An 11,728-nucleotide genomic window follows, 5' to 3' on the forward strand; every position below is an offset into this window, starting at 1 on the left:
GCTTCGGCTAATATGTGTGAACTAGTCACATAAGCCGATCCGAACGCGAAAGTGCGTAACGAGTAACCATATAAGTCATATGCAAGTTTCCTGAGATCATATGCACAAAATATGTTGTAATATCAGAAAGGTATGCCCAAATATGCCCCAAATGTTTTTATATGCCAATTACGCCTCATAAGGGCATTTTAGTAATTTTACATAGGCTAAAAAGGGAAAAATGGGAAATCTGAGTTTCCAACTTTAGGCTACTGTTATAAGGTATATTTTTATAAAATATATCAGTAGGTATTAGGCCTTTTATATAAAATCTCATTTTGACATATACTATGTCGTAAAAATGCCTAAAAAGGCGATTTGGAGCCATTTCCGGGTTTTTAAAAGAAAAGCTGGTATTTTTGTATTTCCAGAAGGCTCAAAATACGATATTTAATATAACGAATCAGTAGAAAAAGGTTTCGGGTCAAAAGGTTATGAAATACTCATTTTATGACCGAAAAGGGTAAAACCGGCATAAGCCGAAATAAGCTTAGAACCTCTAGTTATGCTCAGCCTAAAAATAAATAAAAATCTTTAAAATTCCCAAAATATTATTCTATAACAGTGGGTATAAAGTTTTGGCATAAAAATTCGGGTTTAGATAGGCTATGCGTTAATTACGCTATTAATTTACTAAGAAAGCCTCTATTTACGCTAATAAGCATAACTCTTAATCTAGACCTCAAATTGATGTCAAATTTTGGGGACAACTTTATATTTCAGTAACTAAGGTGTCTACCCTTTTACATTTTCAAAAATTATGATTCTTGGACATTCGGGCATAATGGTCAACATATGGGCTTTTAGCGGAAACATGCATACGTACTAAATATCTAATGAACCACATTGTATAATCACAGGCGGATATACTAACATGTTAATAGGTTCAAAAGAAGCTCTAAGGTATAAACAAACTTGACTAAAACGGGTCAGAACTGAAAGTCAAAGCGAAAGTCAAACTATGCGACTTTCGGTTCCGAACCGGGTCTAAACAGAAAATTGTCGAGTTGAACATGTTGGAACATGTTCTTACACTTATTACCAAGTTATATAAATTTTCAAACAGGTTACATACAACCTACATTGCTAATTATGCATGAATCTAAAGATAAGCATTCTGTTGACTTTTTCTAATTAGCTTTGACTCGACAATTAACATGCTTAGAGTGGGAATCTGGAAATACCCTCTTAAGGGTTTGTTACCCACTTAATTACCTTCCTAAAGGTACTTTTAATTCGTGGTTAGACAAAGCACATTATGCTTAATCACGAAGTCAAACCTTACTTACGACGGTTTGACTTTTGCTTAATTAACTAAGCTAGAAAGGATTAAAGAGGGTTAAGGACACTTACAAGAGTCCTAAGGTGATTTAGAGAGCTTAAGAAATTGCCTTGATGACCAGAGGATTTCCAGAAGTGCCTAGCCAAACTTCCCAAGTGAGCAAAGCTCAAATGTTCAAGATCAAGTTCTTTATATAGGGAACCCAAGACTCTTGGATCAAGCCAAGCAAGTCTAGTGTTGATATAAGATCATTACAATTGTCCCTAAGGGGCTATAAACAGCCTATGCAGCCCATAGTAACTCAATTTTACAATTTAAGTCGGTTACAAGCAATGGACAGGCAGCTGTCCAAAACATACTGCCAGCGACGGTCTTACGGACCGTAAGCTTCGGGCCTTACGGTCCGTAAGGACCCATGCGGACCAGAACCTTAAGCGCCCTGTTTACGGACCGTAAGCCATGAGCCTTGCGGTCCGTATGCGATGGTCAGAAGACAAAAACTTACAAATTTTTAAGTCTTGACCATGCATTTCACAAAAACCGAAACATGCCTTCACTTTTACAGATGTGGGGCCTTCAAGATCAGTCATTGCATGGTGAGAAGTCTCTTACATGTCCCCCATTTCAGTTTTCATATAAGTCTTGGCATTTGACGGATATTTCAAGAATGGGTCTTGCAATTTTATATGACTTGGTTAATTATATAACTAATATTAACCATGAGGATTTTATTAGATTTAGGAGTAGTAACAACCTTCATTTCCATAGTCCTTAACAAAGATGAACTTTATTTATTGAGAACAACCGGTTATTGTACGAGATGATCATAAACTGATTTAAGGATCTTGGGATTTATAAAACGTCGGGTCGCTCAGAGGTGATTTAATAACATGTCGCCCTTGGGTCGTTCAGCGGTAATCAAATACATGACGCCCCTTTTTAAATAAGTCCTACCACATATCTCTTTATTAAATCCGGTTTCTCTGACACGTCTGTCACAGAGGACACGTGTCTTTATTTAATTGGACAGGAATTTTCGAGGTGTCACATCCTCACCCCCTTAAAAGAAATCTCGACCTCGAGATTTATTGGAATAATTGAGGGTATTTCTCCTTCATCGTGGATTCTAACTCCCACGTATAATCAGGACCTCTACGGCCCTCCCATTTGACCTTGACAATGGGCACATACTTCCTCCGAAGTTTCTTTACCTGTCGGTCCTCAATTGACACAGGTTTTTCTATAAATTTCAAACTCTCATCAATATGCACATCTGTATGGGGTATGACTAGCGATTCATCAGCCAGACATTTCTTTAAATTGCAGATGTGGAACACATTGTGAATGCCACTAAGCTCTTCTGGTAAGTTTAACTTATAAGCCACTGATCCTACACATTCGATGATTTCGAATGGTCCAATGTATCTTGGGCTTAGCTTACCTTTCTTCCCAAATCTCATTACTCCCTTCCAAGGAGACACTTTGAGCAAAACTTTATCGCCGACCTCAAATTTGAGGGATTTTCGCTTACCATCGGCATAGCTTTTCTGCCTATCACGGGCAGCTTTTAGGTGCTCAATGATTTGGGTAACTTTGTCAGTCGTATCCAGGACTAACTCCGGTCCTGATACTTGAACGTCTCCTACCTCGGCCCAGCAAATGGGCGTTCTGCATCTTCTACCATATAGAGCCTTAAAAGGCGCAGCCTTAATGCTGGTGTGGTAGCTATTATTGTATGAGAACTCTATTAGAGGCAGGTGTCTATCCCAACTTCCTCCTAGGTCTATCACACATGCACGAAGCATGTCTTCTAGGGTTTGAATAGTACGCTCACTTTGCCCATCCGTCTGCGGATGATAAGCCGTACTGAAATTCAGTTGCGAACCTAGAGACCTTTGGAAACTTTTCCAGAAGTGAGATGTATATCTGGTATCTCGATCAGAAATGATGGATACCGGTACGCCATGTAGAGCTACTATCTTATCCATATATAATTGGGCTAACATGTCAGAACTGAAAGTTTCTCTAATGGGTAGGAAATGAGCTGACTTAGTCAGTCGATCCACTATCACCCAAATGGTATCATTTCCCTTTGGTGTTTTAGGCAACTTGGTTATAAAATCCATCGTTACCATCTCCCATTTCCAGGTGGGAATTTCAGGCTGTTGCAATAAACCTGACGGTTTCTGATGCTCAGCTTTAACTTGAGCGCACGTCAGACATTTAGCCACATGGGTGGCTATAGACTTCTTCAAGCCTATCCACCAATAATTTGCCTTCACATCCTGGTACATCTTATCCGCTCCAGGATGGACGGAATATTTAGAACTGTGGGCTTCCTTAAGGATGACGTCACGGAGACCTCCATAAATAGGAACCCATATTCTTCCATTCAATCTCAAGATTCCGTCCTTGCCATAGGATAACTGTTCTTCAGTCACTCCTAGGTTCTCATTGGGGTAATTAGCTTCTAGCACTGCTTCCTTCTGTGCAGCTAACAACCTTTCATGCAGACCATTCCTGACCTCAATGCTTTTGGCGTTGATTCGGATTGGCTTTATCCTTTCCTTCCTGCTGAGGGCATCTGCGACTACGTTGGCCTTGCCTGGATGGTATCTTATTTCACAATCAAAGTCATTTAGAGTTTCCATCCATCGTCGCTGCCTCATATTCAATTCTTTCTGGTTGAACAGGTGTTGCAGGCTTTTGTGATCAGAGTAGATCACACACTTCGTGCCATACAGGTGGTGCCTCCACAACTTTAGTGCAAATATAACAGCACCCAATTCTAAATCATGAGTGGTGTAATTTTTCTCATGCACTTTCAATTGTCGTGAAGCGTAGGCAATAACCTTGCCTTTCTGCATTAACACACAACCCATCCCGGTGTGTGATGCATCACAATAGACTACAAATTCATCAATACCATCAGGTAACGTCAACACAGGAGCGTTACTTAATTTCTGCTTCAAAGTATCGAATGACTCTTGCTGCTTAGGTCCCCAATTGAATTTACTATTCTTGCGAGTCAGCAAAGTTAGGGGTGCTGCAATTCTTGAGAAATTCTCGATGAATCTCCTGTAGTATCCAGCTAAACCTAGGAAACTGCGAATTTCCGTAGGTGTCTTTGGTTCTTGCCAATTCATGACGGCTTCAACTTTAGCGGGATCCACTTGAATACCACGCTCACTGACCACGTGTCCAAGAAATTGGACTTCTCTTAACCAAAACTCACATTTGGAAAACTTGGCATACAGCTTTTCTTGGTGAAGCAGCTCTAGAATACTGCGGAGGTGTTTCTCGTGATCAGCTTTACTCTTGGAATAAATGAGAATGTCGTCAATGAAGACTATGACGAATTTATCCAAGTAAGGTTTGCAAACGCGATTCATGAGATCCATGAATGCGGCAGGTGCGTTTGTGAGCCCGAAAGGCATCACTAGGAACTCGTAGTGGCCATAACGAGTCCTAAACGCAGTCTTATGAACGTCTTCTTCTTTGACCTTCAACTGATGATATCCTGATCTCAGATCTATCTTGGAGAAGTAGCTTGCCCCTTGGAGTTGATCGAATAGATCGTCGATCCTGGGTAGAGGATACCTGTTTTTAATGGTAACCTTGTTGAGTTCTCGATAGTCGATACATAGACGCATCGAACCATCTTTCTTCTTGACAAATAGAATTGGTGCTCCCCAAGGAGATGAACTAGGTCTAATGAAACCTTTAGCCAATAATTCATCTAACTGTGTTCTCAATTCCTTCATCTCCGTTGGCGCTAGTCTATACGGTGCCCTAGCAATCGGTGCGGCTCCAGGAATAATATCGATTCTAAACTCCACTTGTCGGTCTGGTGGCAAACCAGGCAGTTCTTCTGGAAATACTTCAGGGTATTCAGATATAACGGGGATATCTTTAACCTTCGGCTTTTGTTCATCAATGGTTACCTGTGCCATATAGATGACACAGCCATTCTTCAAACATTGGGATGCCTTGAGCATAGACAACTGCTTAGGCAATCCATGACGAGTATCTCCTTGAATAGTAAGAGACTCACCAGTTGGAGTCTTGATTATTACTTGCCTTCTACTGCATACAATTTGGGCTTGGTTATGCGATAACCAATCCATACCCAATACTACATCGAAACCAGCTAACTTGAAGGGTAGCAAGGATAGAGGAAAAGAGTGGTTCCTAATGGATATAGCACATCCATCTAACACAGTCGAGACTATTTCTAAGGTACCATCTGCTAACTCTACCTCATACTTAGCACTAAGGGTTTTAACAGGCAATCTTAACAGCTCACAGAATTTACTATCCACAAAAGATTTATCCGCGCCCGAATCAAATAATACTCTTGCGAAAACGTCATTAATGAGAAACGTACCAGTTATGACGTTGTCGTTCTGGATAGCTTCTTGGACATTCATTTGAAAGACCCTAGCGTTGGTCTTCTTTCCATCCTCAGCCTTCTTGGCGTTCTTTGGGCAGTTAGTCTTGATATGCCCTTTTTCGTTGCAACTAAAACAAGTTGCATCCTTTATTTTCTTGCATTCAAGAGTCCTATGCTCAGAGGACTTGCACATCCCACACTTTTTGGACTGGGATCCTTGCTCAAACCTGCACCTCCCAAAATGGTGCTTTTGACAAGTCTTGCACTTGGGCCTATCGCCCGATCGATTCTCATTCTTCCTGGCCTCGGAGCCCTTCTTACCATCACGGTTTCCCCTATGCCTTTTGCTTGACCTGTGAGAGTTATCATCTTCCCGTTTCCTTTTGTCAGATTCCGAACTTTTTAGAGCTCTCTGTCTTGCTGCATCTTGGGTGAGTGACAGAGATAAGTCGGTGACAGATCGAAACGTAACTGGTCGCGAGGCCTTCACACTGGCCTTGATCTCAGGGGCCAAACCCCCAATAAAACGCGCGATCCTTTTTGGTTCAGGGGTTACCAGGTAAGGTACTAATCTGGATAAGGTGTTAAAACTGGTGAGGTATGCTTGACAATCAAGGTTCTTCATAACCAAGGATAGGAATTCAGATTCAATACGCTCAACCTCATGTTGAGGGCAGTAGTTTTCCTTGATAAGAGCAACAAACTGCTCCCATGACATACTATACAAGGTAGCTTTCCCAGATGCCTGGATCAATGCTCCCCACCAAGCCAACGCCTCACCTTTGAAGGATTGTGATGCAAACTTCACCATGTCCCTCTCAGCACATCCACTAATGTCTACCACCGTCTCAATCTCATCGAGCCATGTCATACAATCAACTGCCCCTTTCTCCCCTGTAAACTCTCGAGGTTTACATGACACAAAATACTTATACGTGCAACCTTTAGCACGTGGGGTTTCATCAACCACAAGCTTTTTAGGGTGAACACTGTTTTCATTGGAGGAATGACGATCCTCATCTTTCTTAGGTTTGGGAGAAGCAGGTGGCGGCTTGTTGCGAACCTCAGAATGGTTCTTTGGCTTAGCATGAGGTGCAGACAGGGTTCTACTGTGGGTTTCACTGAATTCACTATACTGTCGCGCTAAGGCTTTGTCAACTGCTTCATTTACAATTGCTTTTAATTCGGCACTGGTTACTAGGAACTTTACATCATCACGGTTCTCAACCGGATGGCTATTGGCTTCCTCTGGTCTAGTCATGTAGCTTCAACACTACATATAATTAATAGACAAGGTTTTACTTAAAGGCTCTTTTATAGTATTTTATGTTCTATTAACCAAGGTTTTAAATTGCCATTTTAGGTTAATTTATTAAAACATCAGGATTTTATTATCCTATAATACTTTAATCCTTAGCACATAGGCCTAGTCACAAGGACAATAAAGATATTTCAATAACCAAGATTTTACAATATCTAGGTGTTTTAGGTCGAATCATAGTTCTATACCATTAATTAACAGGGAGTCATGAGCTACCACTGTCCTTAGTCACGGAGGACATTTAATTATTGCCCACAGGCACTTCACTTTCAAAGAAGTGGTTAATTAATTTAAGGGAATGTTGAAAGTAACCCAAATATACATGGCCTGTGTGACTTTACTGATTCACAGTTTGCCAAGAGCTTTAACATACTAGATGTTAATAATTGGAATCTATTATGTGGGTTATACCATCTTGGCCAGGTTTCAATAACACAAGGGCTAGGTTTTACCTCTAAGATTCTTTTAATAATTAACGCAGAACAGTCCTAAATTGAGATGTTAATTATGGATCTTAACCTAATTATGGAACTACCATCTTGACTTTGTTTTACAAAGCTAGGTCTTGGTTCACTTTAGATTTTACCAATTAATTATAATGGCAGATCCTTTTTAAATATTTCATTTATTTTCATAATTTATGCATGCCATAATAAAGAAACTTAATTAAAACATCTCACACATAGTTCTAAGACAATACTACAATTGCCCAAACGGGACTTTCTACCAAAATAAATAAAAATGCCCACGCAGGAGCGGGAAACAAGAACATACCCACGTAGGGGTTAACTAACCAAACTTGCTCACGCAGGAGCGGAATACAAACAACAAGCTCACGCAGGAGCTGAATACTGAAATAACAAGTCCACGCAGGGACTGAATTACAATACAAATAAGTAACAAGGGTTTTCAATGACCCTTCCTCTTCGATTTCCCTTTAAGCAAATCTGACAGCCCCTTAAAGAATCCTTGCCGCTCTTTGCGGTCTTCACGAACTTCTTGTTCAACTTGGCTCAGCCTCTCAAGGACTTCCTGTTGAATCGGTGGCTGAGGCGGCTGATACACCGGCGGAGGAGGTGGCTGATGCTGGTACCCATAAGTCGGGTAACCAGTAGTCCATGGCCCTCCATATGGTCCTTCAGGATGAAGGGCATTGTAATCCCGAGCTACTAGGTATGGATCTACCTCTGCATAACCGTAGTTGTAGTTGTAGTGGGTGTGTGCCGGCTGCTCAAATGGGTTGTACGCCGCTGACCCAGCATATGCAGGAATCGGGTTATCGAAACCCAGAGGTGGTACCACAGGTACTGAGTTGACATCTGGTATGGGGCTTGACGGACCACCATCATATGGGTCTTCTTCCTCCTGAAGTGGGGGATAGTGGCTGCCACTGGATGGCTGGGGAGTAGCAATCCGAACTCCACCTCGCACGGACATCCGTGCATTAGACCTTCTTCGCCTCGGTGGCTCCGGAGGCGGCTGCTGCGGCTCTACTGGCGGTGGCGGCGGTGGCGTGACTGCCACAAATTGATGACCCACTGAAGGATCCTGTTGCTGCTCATGATGCGAGTGTTCAGACGGTGTGAAGTACCAGTCAATGTTTCGGAACCTTTCCTCGTAGCTGTCTGGACCACGATATGGCGATCCATGAAATGATGACCCATCTGATATCTCGATGGGATGGTTCGGCGTTCCTGATGCTGGATCCACGGGGTCAGTATCCTCATCCATGTCGTTTTCCTCTGGAAAGTGGTCTCCCGGTCCGAGTGGGTTAAAACCCATGGGTTCAGGCAAAAGGTTAGCCGGGTTAAACCGGCTTTGGAAGACGGGTGTTGGGCTGCCAAAAGAATGGTGAGAATTGGATCTTTGGAGAGGTATGAAAGCTGGAGGCTGGTTATTGGGCTCGTTTTCAGAATTGGGCCCAAATGAATGTTGGTACGAAGGAGAGGAGCTAAGGAATACTGATCGCCTTCCTGGTTCGACATAGAGTCTCCAGGGCTCTTGCGGGCTGGTGCTCATAGTAATGGATGGGGTTCGCCGGTGCGAAGGCCCGGCTTCGTGATCATGACCTGTCACGGGTCCTTTGCCTCTACCTCGAAGGAATCTGGGTGGCATAATGACCTGCATATAATATTTAGATAACCACAACAATATAGTTATAAAAGACTCAAAAATAAAACAAAGCAGAGTTGTCCTATGTTCAATGTCTAGACTTGGAATTCGAAGAATGTGCAAATTTGTGCACTGAGATTAAACACAAAAGGCTAGTGTTTAATTCACTCAGTGTTGGCTCTGATACCAACATGTCACACCCCTAATTTCCACGTGTCACCGGTGGGCCCGGTGGGGAATTCGTGACGTAGTTGATATCATCATATGTCAAACAACACAAATTATAATGCACAGCGGAAGCAAATGAAAATAGATTTATTTCAACTATTAATTGTAATATCAAGTATCACAACCAGTCAAAATAGATCCACAGGCGGATCGAAGTAAAAAGAAAGAGATTGTTCAACAGATTATGCATCCCAAAAGCTTGCGAGACTCTACGATGCTAAGGAGAAACCAGCCTATTCCGTATAGCACCTGCACTTAATCTTTTTGGGGAAAATACGTCAGTTTGCACTGGTAAATACAATTTAACTGACTCATTTTGAAAATATTTAAAAATATTGGTTTTAAATGCACAAGGCACAAAACATTTTATAACTTGGGAATAATTAAGCAGAGTTAAACTTGTAAAAGATTTACATGTTTGTTGACCGTTCAGTCGCCCGAGTCGTGTCGGGTTTAAGGTTAAATGACACACCACATGGTATAAGTCCGCGGCGGGAAGCCAACGTTAATACCTTAAAATAATAGACAGAAGATCGGGTGTACGCCTACACCCGACTGTCGAGGTCGTGGCCAAAAATGATGCCAAGGATATCCGGGACATGGTCATTAAGCTCCCAAAGGTACAAGAAACAAACAACACCAGATTTTCAAACGGGTCCCATTGGTAATACCCATCTACTAATGAGATGGAACCAACCGCCCGACCAAGCGGTATATTACATACCGTACCCCAAGCCCGTATAGGGAAAATAAGTTAAAAGTATTTACCTGAGCAAGTATAACCACAATTTCAAAATGCACGTGTCTTTTACTGGGCTCCTACTCTGGAACGAAGGTTATAATAACCTATTAGAATTCTAACGGGTCTTTTAACATAGCCTAAGCTTAGACCGGTTAGTTTCAAAGAGTAATTATGGTTTAATCGCGAGGAATGCGAAAACCGGGGAGGAATGTGATTTAGACCCTACAAGTTTGGATACTTGTATAATATGGGTAAACTAAATACATTCTGAATTTTGAGACTTAGATGATATGGTTTGACCCGCTTCGGCTAATATGTGTGAACTAGTCACATAAGCCGATCCGAACGCGAAAGTGCGTAACGAGTAACCATATAAGTCATATGCAAGTTTCCTGAGATCATATGCACAAAATATGTTGTAATATCAGAAAGGTATGCCCAAATATGCCCCAAATGTTTTTATATGCCAATTACGCCTCATAAGGGCATTTTAGTAAATTTTACATAGGCTAAAAAGGGAAAAATGGGAAATCTGAGTTTCCAACTTTAGGCTACTGTTATAAGGTATATTTTTATAAAATATATCAGTAGGTATTAGGCCTTTTATATAAAATCTCATTTTGACATATACTATGTCGTAAAAATGCCTAAAAAGGCGATTTGGAGCCATTTCCGGGTTTTTAAAAGAAAAGCTGGTATTTTTTGTATTTCCAGAAGGCTCAAAATACGATATTTAATATAACGAATCAGTAGAAAAAAGGTTTCGGGTCAAAAGGTTATGAAATACTCATTTTATGACCGAAAAGGGGTAAAAACCGGCATAAGCCGAAATAAGCTTAGAACCTCTAGTTATGCTCAGCCTAAAAATAAATAAAATCTTTAAAATTCCCAAAATATTATTCTATAACAGTGGGTATAAAGTTTTGGCATAAAAATTCGGGTTTAGATAGGCTATGCGTTAATTACGCTATTAATTTACTAAGAAAGCCTCTATTTACGCTAATAAGCATAACTCTTAATCTAGACCTCAAATTGATGTCAAATTTTGGGGACAACTTTATATTTCAGTAACTAAGGTGTCTACCCTTTTACATTTTCAAAAATTATGATTCTTGACATTCGGGCATAATGGTCAACATATGGGCTTTTAGCGGAAACATGCATACGTACTAAATATCTAATGAACCACATTGTATAATCACAGGCGGATATACTAAACATGTTAATAGGTTCAAAAGAAGCTCTAAGGTATAAACAAACTTGACTAAAACGGGTCAGAACTGAAAGTCAAAGCGAAAGTCAAAACTATGCGACTTTCGGTTCCGAACCGGGTTCTAAACAGAAATTGTCGAGTTGAACATGTTGGAACATGTTCTTAACACTTATTACCAAGTTATATAAATTTTTCAAACAGGTTACATACAACCTACATTGCTAATTATGCATTAATCTAAAGATAAGCATTCTGTTGACTTTTTCTAATTAGCTTTGACTCGACAATTAACATGCTTAGAGTGGGAATCTGGAATACCCTCTTAAGGGTTTGTTACCCACTTTAATTACCTTCCTAAAGGTACTTTTAATTCGTGGTTAGACAAAGCACATTATGCT

Source organism: Helianthus annuus, chromosome 6 (assembly GCF_002127325.2).
Source record: "Helianthus annuus cultivar XRQ/B chromosome 6, HanXRQr2.0-SUNRISE, whole genome shotgun sequence".
In the NCBI taxonomy this organism is placed as follows: Eukaryota; Viridiplantae; Streptophyta; class Magnoliopsida; order Asterales; family Asteraceae; genus Helianthus; species Helianthus annuus.